Consider the following 14132-nt stretch of genomic DNA (forward strand, 5'->3'; position numbering starts at 1 on the left):
TCACCTTGGCCAAAGCTTTGTCTGGATCTTTGGCATAGCCCTAAGGACTCCGTTAACCCCGCGGCTCTCCGCTGTCACTTCCTCTCTATTCTTGATGTGTTCTGGGGCTCTGAAGTTGTTTACACCGATGGATCAAGGGCTGATGGTAATGTTGGCTTCGCCTATGTCTAAGAGGCCATATTGAACAGCATTCCTTGCCCACTAGCTGCCGTGTATTCACTGTGGAGCTTGTGGCCATATCTCATGCACTTCAGTACACCCGTTCTCCCCCTGCGGGTCCGGGGTAAGAATAGGCCCGAGGTATTCCTGCCTGTCGTAAGAGGCGACTAAAAGGAGTCCCTCCCCCTCAAGGGGGTAGTTTGCACCTGCGTCCAGAGATGGATGGTTCAACAAATTACATTTGTGGTCATTTTGGTTTTTCGCTTATTCTGGTGACCCTTCCTTTGTTTGTTTCCATTCTTTGTCCTTCTCCCTCTCTCACTGTCTTCCTTACTTTTTACCTTGCCTTCTTACCCTTGCCTTCTTGTGCGCCCTATGGTCACCGCCTCGGCGTTTGAGACAGTCTGTCCTTTCTCTCCCTTTCTCCCTTTTTTTCTCCTGTTCTTCTTTCCTCCCTGTACGTGCCTGAAGACCGACCCACACATTCGCTCGCGTAACTGGTGACGGGGTAAAGCGTAATTTCCCGCCCTGGGTAGACAAGTAGGGCCCCTGCGTACCCCCTGGTAAAGGCCAGGCCCGGGCAGAGGGTCCCCACAAGGAAGGAGCACGCCATCGGAGACGGTGGCAATCATGGGGGATTCATCCGCAATGGATTTTTCTTCTTCTTCTTCTCCTCTCTTGACTTCTGCCCAAAAACGGAAACTTGACCAGCCACCAGTGACCAAAGTACTACTGCCTGCCCCAAAGTACCTCATAGTTTCTAGATCTGAGGACGGAAAGGATTTTTCATCTGTCAACCCTTTCGCTATTCGGAAGGGCGTAGATGCCATAGCTAGACCTGTCAAGTCTTGTACCAGAATGCGTAATGGTACCTCGTTGTTGGAAACTGTTCCCTGTCCAGGTGGAGGCTCACCACACTTTGAATTCGTTGCGTGGTGTGGTATCTACTAGATCACTCGACGGATTGACTGATGAGGAGATTCAGTCTTTCCTCACTGAGCAGGGCGTGACGGCTGTCCATAGGGTCATGAAAAAGGTCGACAATGACCTTGTACTGACCCAGAAACTTTTCTTGACCATTGATAGCGTTCAGCTGCCGTCACGCATCAAAGCGGGGTATGAGGTTATTTCTGTTCGCCTCTATGTCCCGACACCCACGCGCTGCTACCAGTGTCAGCATTTTAACCACACCCGCCAATCTTGTTCTAATGCGGCTAAATGTGTCACTTGTGGCAGGGACGCCCATGAGGGTGACTGTCCACCTCCGTCTCCTCGTTGCGTGAACTGTCAGGGTGACCATGCAGCGTCCTCTCGCGACTGTCCCCATCTACAAGGATGAACGCTGTATACAGGAAATTTGGGTCAAAGAGAAAGTGTCCACCTCGGCTGCTCGCAAGCTTTTTGCTAGTAGGAAGCCCACGCTGCTCCCAACGGGCAAATACAGTACCGTCCTCGCCTCTCCTCGGCCTACCAGGGAGGTATCGACGCAGACATGCGATCTGACCTTTAGCACTACGGTCGTCCGTTCGGCCAGTGCTAAGACCGCCCGGTCAATGTCTCCTCTTCCTCCCGTCACCCCTAAGACACAAGCACCTTCATCAGCTTCCGCCAAGACTAAGACCCAGAAGTCAGATGCACGGGCCTTCAAGGAGGAACCGTCCCATGAAGACTTCTTACATACCCCGAACTCCCAGCCATCGACCAGTACTTCGACTAAACGACCTTCCAAGAAGGCTCATAGGAAGAAAAGTTCTCCTTCTCCGCCACTGCGCGTTTCTTCTCCTGCGCCACCCTGCGGTTGCCGCCCCAGGCCGTCATCCGTTTCGCCTGGTCGCACCGCTGGTAGCCGAACATCTGGCTGTTCACTGGCAGAGGAAGCTCCCCCTCCCGACCATCTTAAAATGGACGATGACTCTCTGCCTATTGATAGCGATAGCAGTGCTCGCTCGAAGCCAGGCCCTCAGCGGTCTTCGACGTGACCCCTTCTTGCTTCTCCTTTTTCTTCTCACAATGGCTCTTCTTCATTGGAATATCCGCAGTATTCGCTTCAACCGAGAGGACTTAAAGTTGCTGCTACACTTGCACTGTCCACTCGTAGTAGCTCCCCAGGAAACGAAGCTATGCCCATGCGATCATATTGACTTGGCACATTATACCTCTGTGCGTTTTGACTTACCCCCTGTGGCAGGTATTCCGGCTCATGGAGGGGTTATGTTGCTGGTCTGGGATGATATCTACTACGATCTCATCACATTGCACACCGATCTGCAGGCAATTGCCGTCCGAATTACTTTCCCCACTTTCACATTTTCCATTTGTACTGTTTACACTCCATCATCGTCTACCGTTACTAGGGCAGACATGATGAAATTATTGCTCAGCTACCTGCACCATTTTTGTTGACTGGAGACTTCAATGCCCACCATCACCTTTGGGGCTCTCCATCATCCTGCCCGAGAGGCTCCCTGTTAGTAGACCTTTTCAACCACCTCAATCTTGTTTGCCTCAATACTGGCGCCCCTACTTTTCTTTCGGACACAACTCACACCTGTTCCCATTTAGACCTCTCTATATGTACTACCCAACTTGCACGTCAGTTTGAGTGGTACGCTCTGTCTGCTACGTATTCGAGCGACCACTTCCCTTGTGTTATCCATCTCCTGCATCATACCCCATCTCCATGCCCAACTAGTTGGAACATCTCCAAAGCAGACTGGGGGCCCTTCTCTTCCAGGGCGACATTTCAGGACCAAAACTTCGCAAGCTGTGATAGTCAGGTCGCACACCTCACGGAAGTCATTCTCACTGCTGCTGAATATTCCATCCCTCATACTACTTCTTCTCCACAACGCGTACCGGTCCCCTGGTGGACTGCAGCATGTAGAGATGCTATACGTGCTCGTCAATGTGCTTTAAGCACCTTTAAACGCCACCCTACGATGGCGAATTGTATTAATTATAAATGATTACGTGTGCAGTGTCATCGTGTTATTAAAGAAAGCAAGGAAGCCAGCTCCTTCAACAGTTTTACTCCTTCTTCTGTTGTCTGGAGTAACCTGCGCCGGCTGTCTGCCACTAAGGTCAACTCACCAGTTTTTGGCTTGACGGTCGCGAATGATGTCTTTGTGGCCCCTGAGGATGTCTCCAATGCTTTCGGACGATTTTTCGCAGAGGTTTCGAGCTCCGCCCATTACCACCCTGCCTTCCTCCCCCGAAAACAGGCAGAGGAGGCAAGGCCACCTAACTTCTGCTCCTTGAATCATGAAAGTTATAATGCCTCATTCACCATGCGGGAACTCGAAAGTGTACTTGCCCGGTCACGGTCCTCCGCTCCGGGGCCTGATTCTGTTCATATTCAGATGCTGAAGAACCTTTCTCCTGCAGGTAGAGGCTTTCTGCTTCGTACTTATAATCCCATCTGGATTGAGGGTCATGTTCCCACATGCTGGTGCGAATCTATTGTTGTCCCGATTCCTAAGCTGGGGAAGGACAAGCACTTGCCTTCCAGTTACCAACCCAATTCCCTTACCAGCTGTGTCTGTAAGGTGATGGAAGAAATGGTTAACTCTCGTTTGGTTTGGCTGCTCGAATCTCGACGCCTACTTACCAACGTACAATGTGGATTTCATAGGCGCTGCTCTGCTGTTGACCATCGGTTACCTTGTCGACTTTCATTATGAATAACTTCTTGCGGAAGCACCAGACAGTGGCTGTGTTCTTTGATTTGGAGAAGGCTTACGACACCTGTTGGAGGGCGGGCATTCTCCTTACCATGCATACATGGGGCCTTCACAGTCGCCTCCCTCTTTTTATTCATGCATTTTTAATGGATCAAAAGTTCAAGGTACATGTGGGTTCTGTCCTGTCCAACACCTTTCGCCAGGAGAATAGGGTGCCACAGGGCTCAGTTTTGAGTGTCGCTCTCTTCGCCATAGCGATCAATCCAATAATGGATTGCCACCCAGCTAATGTATCAGGCTCTCTTTTTGTGGACGATTTTACCATCTACTGCAGCGTGCAGCGTACATGTTTCCTGGAGTGCTGTCTTCAGCGTTGTCTTGACCGTCTTTACTCCTGGAGTGTCGCCAATGGCTTCCGTTTTTCTGCTGAGAAGACGGTCTGTATGAACTTCTGGCATTACAAACAGTTTCTTCCACCATCCTTGCATCTCGGTCCTGTTGCTATCCCATTTGTGGAGACAACAAAATTTTTAGGTCTTACATTCGACAGAAAACTTTGCTGGTCTCCACATGTGTCATATTTGGCTGCCCGTTGTACCCGTTCCTTAAATGTCCTCCGTGTTCTCAGCGGTATGTCGTGGGGAGCAGATCGAACCGTCCTACTTCGCCTGTATCAGTCGATTGTCCGCTCAAAGCTGGATTATGGGAGCTTTGTATACTCCTCTGCACGGCCGTCCATCTTACGCCGCCTCAACTCTATACAACATCAGGGGTTACGTCTTGCGATCAGAGTGTTCTATACTATTCCCGTCGAGAGTCTTCATGCTGAAGCCGGTGAATTGCCACTAACCTACCGGCACAATATACTGCTTTGTCGGTATGCCCGTCGGCTATTATCAATGCCTGACCACCTGTCTTATTGTTCCTTTTTTGACAACTCTCTCGACCATCAATACGGGTTGTATGTATCTGCCCTGCTACCCCCTGGAGGTCGCTTTCGTCGCCTCCTTCAGCAACTTGATTTTCCACTCCCTGCAACCTCTAGAGTGGGCGAGAGCCAAACACCACTTTGGTTCCAGGCTCAGGTTCGCGTTCACCTTGACCTCAGCTTGCTCCCAAAGGAGGTTACCCCAGCTTCGGTATACCACTCACGGTTTGTCGAACTTTGTTCAAGTTCATTAATATGATCTTCATTTATACAGATGGCTCTAAGACCGATGATGGTGTTGGGTGTTCTTTTATTGTCAGGGCACACAGTTTCAAATACTGGCTCCATGGCCATTGTTCGGTCTTCACAGCTGAGCTATTTGCCCTCTATCAGGCTGTTCTTTACATCTGCCGCCACTGACATTCTGCTTATGTCATCTGCTCTGATTCCCTGAGCGCCATCCAGATCCAGTGATCCGTATCTGGTTCATCCTTTCGTGCACTGGATCCAACACTCTCTTCAGCAGCTGGTGGACGACGGTTCTCCGGTTACCATTATGTGGGTTCCTGGCCATGTCGGTATCCCTGGGAACGAAGCTGCAGATGCCGTGGCCAAGGCTGTGGTCCTCCAGCCTCCGACAGCTTCTTGTTGTGTGGTTTCATCTGATTTTAGCAGGGTCATTTGTCAGTGCATTTTATTGCTGTGGCATGCCGATTGGTCTACACTTACTGAAAACAAGCTTCGGGCCTTGAAACCTCTCCCCACGGCTTGGACGACCTCTTCATGCCCTTTTGGCGGCAGGAGGTCGTTTTGGCCCGGTTACAGATTGGACACTGCCGGTTCAGCCATCGCCATCTGCTGACAGCTGTGCCAGTGCCGTTCTGCCCATGTGGGCACTTGCTGACCGTACGCCACACTTTAACGTCCTGTCCGAATTTTAATACACTGCACATTGATCTTGGCCTGTCATGTACTCTGGATGAAATTTTAGCGGATGACCCAGGAGCAGCTGCTCGCGTTCTTCGTTTTATCCACTTGACGAATCTGTCCAAGGACATTTGATTACGCTGTTTTCTTTTAATCCCTTGCCTGTTAATGTGCTTTTTATAGTGTTGTCCTTTTTAGTTGCTGTTTTAACATTGTGCCTCGCAGTGCATTCATAATTTCGTCTGGATCCTAATGATCACTGTAGTTGTGTGCCCAAAAAAAAAAAGAAAAAAAAAAAAAAAAAAGTACACCCGTTCCTGTTCTGGTGAGTCGTTTCTTCTCCGTTCTGAATACCTGAGCATCTTACAAGCTATCGACCAGTGTTACCATCGCCATCCTTTGGTACAGTCGTTCAGTGGTGTTTGTGTGGACCCCAGGATACATAGAAATTCCAGGCATCGAACTTGCTGACAGGCTGGCCTAAGAGGCTACATGGAAACCGCTCCTGGAGATGGGCATCTCTGAAACTGACTTGCATTCTGTCTTATGCCCCAAGGTTTTTCGGCTTTGGGAGACGGAGTGACATAACAGTATGCACAAAAAACTGCATGTCATTAAGGAGACTGCGAAAGTGTGGAAGTCTTCCCCGCGGGCTTCTTGCAGGGAATCAGTTGTCCTATGTCGGCTCCCCACTGGCCATATGTGGCTCACACGTGGCTACCTCCTCCGTTGCGAGGACCCACCTTAGTGTCGCTGTGGCTCCAAACGACGGTCATCCACCTCTTGCTGGACTGTCCACTTTTAGTCACTCTGCGGCAGACTTTTAAATTTCCAAGCGCCCTACTTTCAGTGTTGGACGACAATGCCTCAACAGCAGCTTTAATTTTAAGTTTTATTTGTTATCATTTGATCTGAGTTTTAGCACATATCCTTTGTCCCTCTGTGTCCTGCACCCTAGGGCTTTTAGGGTGGAGGTTTTAATGTGTTGCAGAGTGGCTGGCTTCTCCTTTTTTATGCTCTTGGTGAGCCAGCTATGGTCATCTGCTTTCTTGTTTTTAATCTCTTCTCCCTATTTCTTGTGTCTCTCTGTGGTTTTCTTGTCCTGTTTTGTCCATTGTAGTGTGTGTTGTCCTATCGTTCTTCTGGTTCTTCCTTTCTCCTGTTATTGTGCCGTGCCGTGTGTCATATTTTTTTTATTCTTTCCCATGGGTAATTGTGCTACTGGGAACAAGGGTCCTATGACGTCGCAGTTTGGTCCCTTCCACCCCTCCCCCCCCCCCCCCCCCCTTTTAAACCAACAAACAACAAACCGACCAGGTAGCTGTTGTTTTTGTGAGAGTGTCTATCACCGATAGGATCTAATTTTCCAGTGAGTCCTCTTGTCAGTAAAGTGAAGAACTGCTGTACATTTACCTGGAGTGACATGGAGTTGACATTTTGGTTCACCACATTCAGAGAAGATCAAAAGTAAGGGGATGGATACCAGTGTATTTTTTACACTTCAAAAGAAATGTTTTACCGATAATGTTACAGTACCCAGGATAGTGCATAAGGGGATAGCTTGAAGACAGAACTGTGAACATTGTGTTATAAAGAAATATGAACATTATTTTAACCATACTGGACTCTGTTGAACTCTGTGGCTGTTATTAATTTATGGATTTTGATGAAAAATGCAACCAGGCACAAAGACCTTTAAAAACCTGTTTCAAGGTCTTGGTGGCTAAATGTGTTCTCTATCAACAATCCTTAAGAAATATGAATGACAGCACAAAATCAATAAAATATCAAAACTGTGCTAAAACATTAAGGAAACAGATAATTACCTCCAATTTAATAGTGATAGTTTCTGTTACTAGTCCTCCTGGGCCCACAAACACAGTGCTCCTATGGTAGCTACTTCAATGATGCAGCAGGAGAAGCATCAATTTCCTGCGTCACAACAAAAGACTGCTAGTGTTTTGTTGCAACATGTACTCGTCTCCATACTGCTCATTCATCCATAAGAGCAGTACAGAATATGGAATTGGAATGTCTTGAACATCCACCTTGCGTATCATACCTCACCCTGAGTGATTTTCGCGTGTGCCAAGATTTAAACTGACTAGTGGCCTCACTACCCAATGGCTGAAAGAACCACAAGGCTAAAGAGCTCTGGACAGTGATTGCAGAGGAGTGCTGTTGTCTTCATTTCCAGAAAACAAGAAGGAAAAATACCCTGTAGGGACAAAAGAAAACAATTTAAAAAGAGATCTGATTATGTTGATCCCATCTGAAATTGAACCTATGAAAACTGATGTAGCACCACATTCCAGGTTAACCATGAATTATTCCCAAATAACCTGTACCTCCTCCTTCCTCCTTTCACTTCTTTCCCAGACCTGAAATTACTGATATGGCCACCATCACCAACATGTTGAGCTTTACAAACTGATAGCTACCTACCCTGCTGTCTCTGTGCTTATATGAGAGACAAGATTTTTAGAAAACCAACAATCCATTGGCCATTGGTAGAAACGTGTCAAGTCAAATGCAAAATCTCTGCTAGTTGCCCCACCCTTCTCCCACACCTCTCTCTCTCTCTCTCTCTCTCTCTCTCTCTCTCTCTCTCTCTCTCTCACACACACACACACACACACACACACACACACACACAGAGAGAGAGAGAGAGAGAGAGAGAGAGAGAGAGAGAGAGAGAGAGAGAGAGAGCGCCATGGGCATACTGGGAAATGATCTAGCATCAGTCTGAGGTGTCAGATTTGGATATGGAATTGCAACCTGCCAGAACCCCCAAGAAACTGAGGATGGTTAAGAAAACGACCAAGGTATGGCATACTTCTCTTCAAACCCCTCATGAAGAAGCCGTCATACTGCCAACTGTATATCACCCACACAAAACTGACACAAAACGTGTGGCAAGAAGGTCCCTTTGATGACAAACCACTGAGTGCAGACATCTGAGACTAGAACTGAAGCCTTGTAATTTTCTTACACCTATTACATGCAAACAATACAATAATAGCTGGACAAGTAATATGTTTCATGAGGGAAAGTAGATATCACAGCAATATTTTACGCCTTTAGCAGTTTCATGTTGGTTTGGGCACATAGAGTATGTTATTCTCTCTGCAACATTGGCCCTGTGGGCATACAGCTGTGTTGCTAGTCCATATTGACACACAGTGTAAATATTTGACTTTTTACACTAATAATCACTTAGGTTCTAGAAAGTCTTACATTTCTCATCCAATTTTAAACAGAGTAAATGTTAGTGGTACTGTAATCCATCTGTAGTGTATCCTGCATCGATATCGGTGAGGAACAAATACAGAGTGTACCTCTTGGCACAGGCACTTGGTGTGTGGAGGTTGGAATACCCTCTTCACTGTGGCCTCTTCATCACTGGTATCTTCCATCCTCCTCTCTTTTAGCTTAATGTAAAACTGCTATGGTTTTGAATTACCTGGACTTTAACCATAGTGACATTTTCTCCTTTTATTTTACCATTTTAGCTGTATTTAATTACTAAGAAAGGAATGCTTGATACATGCACTGTTTGGTATGTTTAAAATCGTAATCATCCACATTGGTTTCTAAGGGGTCAACTGTCAAATAAATTGCTCTTGTTCTTTAGAAAATTGCCCCATGTAATTTCTGAGTCACATGCATTTGCCATCAGTTTACATAAAATATTTAATTTTTCTGGGTAGTACCTAACAAACTAATCATGCGTGTAGTTAATCACAAAATGTTAATACTGTTAATGCTTTGCTTTAAATACGAGGGTTGTTTTTTAAGTAAGGGCCGTTTTTATTTTTTAAAAAAGATACAAATACTTTTGTAAAAAAACTTTTATTTTCTGATTCTACACACTTGTACCTATTTTTCTACATAGTTGCCTTGTTTATTTAAGCACTTGCCATACCGTACAACTAAGTTTTTAATTCTCTCTTCAAAGAATTCGGCCGCCTGCTCCGATAGCCAAGAGTTCATGGCTGCTTTCACTTCATCGTCGTCATTGAAGCGCTCCCCGCCAAGATGCTGTTTCAGGTACCGGAAAAGGTGAAAATCGCTAGGAGCAAGGTCGGGGCTGTATGGTGCATGGTCCAAAACTTCCCAGCCAAAAGAATCAATCAAATCCCGAGTCTTTTGAGAGGTGTGAGGCCTAGCATTATTGTGCAGGAGCAAAACTCATTTTGTCAGCATGCCGCGCCTTTTGTTTTGAATTGCTCTGCGGAGCTTCTTTAGAGTTGCACAGTAGGCATCTGAGTTGATTGTCGTTCCTCGTGGCATAAAGTCCACTAGCAAAACACCGCGCCGGTCCCAGAACACGGTTGCCATAATCTTGCGCTTTGACAGCGTCTGTTTGGCTTTGACCTTGACGGGTGAGGTTGTGTGTCACCATTCCATCGATTGTCGCTTGCTTTCGGGAGTGATACGGGATACCCATGTTTCATCTCCAGTGACAATTTGACTCAACGTGTCATCCCCTTCTTCCTCGTAACGAATCAAAAAGTCCAATGAAGTGGCAAATCTCTTCCCTTTGTGGTCCTCTGTGAGGAGTCTGGGTACCCACCGAGAACACAGTTTCTTAAAGTTTATGTTTTCAGACACAATTTTGTACAAAACCGATCTTGAAACTTGTGGAAATTCCAAAGAAAGATTGGAAATTGTGAATCTTCTGTCCTCACGAATCTTTGTTTCGACTGCAGCCACCAAATCATCAGCGATCACAGAGGGCCGGCCTGAGCGTTCTTCGTCATGGACGTTTTGACGGCCATTTTGAAACTCTCTAACCCATTGACACACTTTACCTTCACTCATTGCATTCAAGCTATAAACTTCTGTTAACTGACGATGAATTTGTGCAGCTGATAGGCTTCTCGCGGTCAAAAAACGTATCACTGACCATATCTCACACGCGGCGGGCGATTCAATAATCGTAAACATTATAAAGTAGCACAGCGATGCGTACACGTCAGCTACAGAGCTGCAACTTGCATCAGTGTGAACGGGAAGGATGCCGGCAAGTGGCGCGGTGGCTTGTTGCGGCGTCCGCGCGAACTACGGGACTATACGCGCGAACGGCCCTTACTTAAAAAACAACCCTCGTACACACCCATCTGTTAGAGTGCGGGAATTACAAAGATAATTTAAAAAATTGACCTTTTTTTTTTTTAAAAAACCTCTATTAATATTATGTACTATAACATTTACTTTTCAGTGTAATCCCCCTTGAGTTCTGGCCTCACCTATTGCCCTATGAGTGATCAGGCCACTGTTCCTTCAGCAGTATCTGAGGAGGATCATGTGGGCAGGAGTTTTCTGGTTATCAGGAGCTCCAACATTAGGTATATTATGGAGCCCCATAGGCAGATACTGTTCAGCCAATATGGACTCGGTATGACTGCCGGGGAGCCACATCCGGGATGAGGAGGTGGCCTTTCCTGTGGCTGACGAGCATGCAGGGTGCGGTTGTTTGCAAGTTGTGGGCCACACTGACACAGACGACATCTGTTGCATGGGTTCTGAGGTCATCCTCAGTTCATACAGGCGACTGGCGGAGGTGATGAAGACTGCTAGCCTCGCACACAGGGTGCGAGCAGAGCTCTCAATTTGCAACGTTGTTCCCTGAGTTGATCAGGGTCCTTTAGTTTGGCGCCAAGTGGAGGGTCTCCACCAAAGGCTATGTCGATTCTGTAATGGTCTTTGCTTCAGATTTCCAGATCTGCATTATTGGGTGAGGAATTATCAAACTCTCTTTGATAAATCAGGGGTGCACTATACAAAGGAAATAGCTATTCAGTTGGTATGGAATTTTGGGAATGGTAGACATCAAAGAAATTCAAAAGCAGACTGCTAGATTTTTAACCATAGGTTTTAGCAATGCTAAGTAGTGTGGAGAAGCTTTGGGAGCGTAAATGGGAATCCCTGGAGGAAAGGAGACATTCTTTTCGAGGAATAGTATTGAGAAAATTAGAGAACCTGCATATGAAGCTGACTGCAGAACGATTCTTCTGCCACGTATATACATTCCACATAAGGACCACGAAGATGAGATCAAAGAGATTAGAGTTCATATGGACGAATATAGGCAGTCTTATCTCCTTCACTCTACGAGTGGAACAGGAAAGGGAATTATTAGTAGTGGTGCAGGGTACCCTCCGCCACACACCACATGGTGCCTTCCAGAGTATGTATGTAGATGAGGATATGAACTTACGCCAACAACAGATAAGCTTCTCAGTACCCTGTGCAAAGAATTCTCGGGTGTATGCGTGCCTAACCTGTTATGCAGTGCTGCCTGGACTTCATCATCAGTGGACCTTGAGCCACTAAGAGCTTCCTTCAGTGGGTTAAAAGTGTGGTAATCTGAAGCTGCCGTGTCCAGGGAATATGGGTTGGGGGAGGAGGAAGCAGATGAACTTCAGGTATTTGGTTGTCTCTAAGGTGACTCTAGCACATGCCTTTCCTTCATATTACATTGCACAAACTTTCTTGAACATCAGTACATCATGAACAATGTGATGGCCTGATCTAACACCAATCTTCACCATAGTTGCAATGTCACTCACCATAAAATGCCTGTTTTCCCGTATCAACTCTCACAGTGTTGTTCTTACAGACTGTGCGTGTAGTGCATCCCGGGTGTGATGTATTTTAAACACTTGTTACGCCCCGTTTGAACTTATATGCCAACTCGTACATTAATGTTCAACTCAAACTGCTTCCACCCTCTTGCACTTCCATCCAACAGTGAATTTGGATTGGTTTCAACCCTTTAACTAATAGAAATGTAATGACACTACCCTGCTTTATGTTGGTGCAAACCTGTAAGTGTGCCACCATCTTGTTTCACTGATTCCCAGCATCCTGTTCACGAGGCAGGCGTACCAGGCCCATCTGACAATAGTTCTAGGACACACCTAAACATATCAAAGAAGCACAAACTTTGGCCAAGTTTTGTATTTCTTACAGCTTTTCTTCTCTCGTATTGTTACAGCTTTTCTGTTTATTTATTGAATGGACCTTGTATTTCTGCATTTATATGAAATAATGAGTGCAGGAACAATTGAATAATATGAGTAATATATGCATGCTTCTAATCAATCTGAAAGGAGGATTCTTTCCATTTGGTCAGTGCTGAATGCTAACTGCTGGTGTACCCTGGAAGAGCATAGCTTTCAGTCACCTTTTCATCTCCAGTTATAAGACTGCAACAAAATGATTTTGTGCACACCTCACAGTGACAGTTTAGTCATACTTGTCTCAAACTTTGCTCCTTAATTGTGTGAAATTTTATAGTGACAATTCGTTTCAGTCATCTGGAACTCTTTCAGTTGCTGTACTGACAGTTTTATTCTTGTAAAATGTTAGTGCTTCCTACTCCAGCTTAAGTGCAACTATTTTAAGGTGTCTGAATTAAGTTAGTGCTGCATTACTTTTGTATTCTTTTGCTGCTGATATTGCAGAGGATTGTTACATAGCTTCTTTTTTAATTTTCAGTCAGTGCTATAAAAAATGGATTTGTACTCTATTTAGTTGTTAATTATGTTTTGAAGCATGCTGCATTGCTGTAGTAACATATCTGTGTAAGTGATGGTACTGCATTGAAACATGTAAAAGATCATGTTAATATGACTGATGGTGAAACCTGTGAACTGCTGCTTATCAACTTTTTGGTTTTGCTGCCTAGTTGTCATTTTCTCTTACACAGCGGTATGAGGATTTCCCCTAGCTGTTTTTGTCAAGTATTGAGTACAGATGGATAGTTTAAATTCCAACTGAACTGTCAGTGGTATATGCTTTTTTCCACTCTAGCAATTTTTTCTGACACTATTTAACAATAAGATAGTCAGCCAAAATTAAAAAATCAACAGAAAGGCTATGTCACAATGAAAAAAATTTAAGTAACAGAAATGCCGTTTAAAAATACCATTCTTCAGAACAAATTTTAATAGACGCTTATGAGCAGATATAGTGGACTGAGATTTTTTCCAACGTGGTTCAAGCAAACTGAGCACCGGATACCAAGCTGAACCCTCTCCCTGCGATGATCAAATTATCTGCATAAATTAGTTGCCTGCACCATGATGCTAGTGTCTTTGCATTTCACATTTCTAACCCTCTGCCTGTGTTTATCAAATTATCTGCAGAAATTAGTTGCCTGCACCATGATGCTAGTATCTTTGCATTTTACATTTTTAGTTCACAGGTGAGACACTTTTCAGACACACCTGATTAGATGGTTGCTTGAGGTGGGCAGAACAGTTGTATTCCTTACATCTTTGTCCAACAATGCGGAATGTCATATGTTAGACAGGTGTTGGGAAACAATTGCTACAGTGGCACATAGTGTATACCATTCATTTTGATTGGAATCCATCAGCAAGCAATGAAGTCTGAACTCGATACATGATGAAAACAAATTGAGATGT

At 45.4% G+C, this 14132-nt stretch overlaps 1 protein-coding gene across 1 annotated transcript in view; it reads left to right on the forward strand.

The window, feature by feature from the left end:
- LOC124795565 (TM2 domain-containing protein CG11103) overlaps window positions 1–14132 on the forward strand; it is a gene marked incomplete at its 5' end in the record, with an annotated part of 46016 nt that overhangs the window by 21339 nt on the left and 10545 nt on the right. The gene's annotated exons all lie outside the window — the stretch shown is intronic.

This window comes from Schistocerca piceifrons, chromosome 4, assembly GCF_021461385.2.
Source record: "Schistocerca piceifrons isolate TAMUIC-IGC-003096 chromosome 4, iqSchPice1.1, whole genome shotgun sequence".
NCBI lineage: Eukaryota > Metazoa > Arthropoda > Insecta > Orthoptera > Acrididae > Schistocerca > Schistocerca piceifrons.